The sequence below is a fragment of the Mastomys coucha genome, unplaced genomic scaffold, assembly GCF_008632895.1.
Source record: "Mastomys coucha isolate ucsf_1 unplaced genomic scaffold, UCSF_Mcou_1 pScaffold22, whole genome shotgun sequence".
NCBI lineage: Eukaryota > Metazoa > Chordata > Mammalia > Rodentia > Muridae > Mastomys > Mastomys coucha.
The window spans coordinates 145,893,253-145,896,031 of record NW_022196905.1 but is presented as its reverse complement, the minus strand read 5'-3'; positions in this window follow the sequence as shown (position 1 = coordinate 145,896,031).

The window sequence follows — 2,779 nt, the reverse complement described above, 5'->3', positions numbered from 1 at the left end:
TCAGAAATCCGCCTGCCTCTGCCTCCCAAGTGCTGGGATTAAAGGCATGCACCACCACCGCCCGGCAACATTCCCAAATTTTATCTATTTCTTTCATCCTGATGGACTATTTAAAATATGTTAATATCTTCCTCCAGTTATCAAGCATATTGAAAACATAACTGGAAATGTTTTTGACCTTCATATGATCTTTCACATATATTCATGTCAATGTCAGGCTGATTCTAGCCCAGGGTTGTTGGAACAGCATCCCTATTATAAAGAACAGTTGCAAAGAGTATTGTGCCTTGAGAGGATTAAGAGAGCCTTGTGGATTCACTGTTTGATCTCTCCTACAAGTCTAGGACATACAGACTATCAGTATCTATACTTTCTGAGTGGAAGCACCAAGGATTAGGGAAGATAACTTGCAAAAAGTCTCATAGCTAAACAATATGAGGAGATAAGCAATTTATTTCCTAAAAGGTCACTTTAAAAAAAATAATTGTCTTAGTTCAGGTTTTACTGCTGTGAAAAGACACCATGACCAAGAGAAGTTTTAAAAAGGGCAACATTTAATTGGGGCTGGCTTACAGGTTCAGAAGTCCAGTCCATTGTCATCAAGGCAGGAGCATGGCAGCATTCAGGCAGGCATGGTGCAGGAGGAGATGAGAGTTCAACATCTTCATCTGAAGCCTGCTAGTGGAAGACTCCCTTCCAGGCAGCTAGGATGAGGGTCTTCATCTGAAGCCTGCTAGTGGAAGACTCCCTTCCAGGCAGCTAGGATGAGGGTCTTAATCCCATGCCCACAGTGACACACCTACTTCAGCAAGGCCACACCTCCAAATAGTGCCACTCCCTGGCCCAAGCATACACAAAGCATCACAATAATAAATGGTTATATTATGCAAGTGAGAAAAGAAGATGGTTTTGCTTTAGTAACCGGCTCCCCAGCAGAAAGCCTCATGTGTGCAATGATACCATAGAACAGTCTGAACAGATTGTCATGGAAGAAATGTTTCAAAGATCAGAGCATACGGGTTCAGTGTGAGGGCTGTTCAGATGTCCTGATGCTTTCTGGCAGATGTATGTAGGCAGGGAGGAAGTACGGATGGTGCTTGGGAGAAGGGGCGGACCGTGATAAGGTGAAGAAGTCTGTTGATAAACAGCTTTATGGAAGACACACCCATACAGATCACATACCTGGAGATGAGTTCTACTTGGAAAGATGGGAATAAGATACAGGAAAATAGTACAAAGATTAGCCAAGCAGCAGGTTTGCTGCCCTCGATTTACATGTCTAGCAACCTTGTTTACACTGGGAAGTCAATGCACCTCCTATGGATGAGCTTTAAAGCCATTCTAGATTTCTCTATCCACAGTTGCTTAGGAGCACAGGATCTTGATGTATAAATAGCACAGTCAAAAATCCACAGCAAATGATCTTAATCTTCAACACTTTGAATTACATAACACACACACACACACACACACACACATATCCAATTCACAAAAGCATATCTGAGGATTGATTTGCTCTCTTGAAGCCCACTCTACTTTGTCCTCACTTTGGCCTCTGTATCTCTTTGCTCTTCTAGTAATATGAAACTGACAAATTCCAAAAAAATTCAACTTTTAGTAATAATTGTGATCTTATCTTATATTTTATAGGCATGAATACAATTCAATAATTCCATATACAGTTAGCTTGTTTGATCTTTACAAAGTGAATAATAGGTTTTTTTTTTTTTTTTTTTTTGCCCTTAGGGACCAATTTCCAGGCTGTTTTTCAGGATATTATTAAGACCAAGACATTTCTACACCTATGTCACATTACAAGAAATGTTCCCTGGGTGGAAATTCTGTTATTAACTATTTTACTCCCCCTTAACAGTTTTTTTTCTAGTGAAAAAATGCTAACAAAGCATTGCTTTAAACTGCAGGAACTAAATATTGGTGACTTGTCATATATTCCAACATTATTTTGTCATTTCTGTGAGCATTTTGAAAGTCAGAAGTCTTCCAAAGCTATTATGCTGTGCTTTGAATTGGCCTCACTTAAAAGCATTTTGAGGCATCACGGACCATTTCACTTTGGTGATTAACAAAGCTTGATTTTTCAGAACTGAATGTAAAGCGTTATTAGCCATTGCTTTTCTTGACAGTCGTCCAGTCTTCCAGTACTTCACTAATTCATTGGCAGCTTACTAAATGAAATTTAGAGAGAAATAGTCTATGCTTTGTTGTACAAATCTCTCCCGGTAATTGTTTTTCAATAATAGAGACAGGCCCTTTTTATGTGAATCTGCAACTTTCTATTTCCTCTATTGCAGTGAATCTTAGTCAAGTATCTTACTATCTACTTGCGGTGTTGGCGGTCATGGCTAATGAAGAGGGAGAGTCCCAGGGTTGGGCAATAAGTGTTTATTGAGGTGACTTTTTTGATGTTTATGTGGTTTACAAACTTTAATGATGAACAATAAATTACATCTTGAAGTATTATCTATCATATAATCCTTATTTCTTGGGTTTTTTCCCCTCTTGACTCTATGCTTAAGAATAGACTGTATACTGATCCTACAATACTGAGACTTTAATAATATTTTATATTTTACACAGTGAACGCTACTTAAAAGTTTCATTTAATTTCCTCTTCCCAAGGTAACATGTATTTTCCATGGTCTAATGTTCTGGCAACTTTTCAATATCTGAGACATGGAAAATATTGAGTATCAATTATTATTTTTTTGTTTTTGTTTTTTGTTTTTTGTTTTTGTTTTTTTGTTTTTTTGTTTTTTTT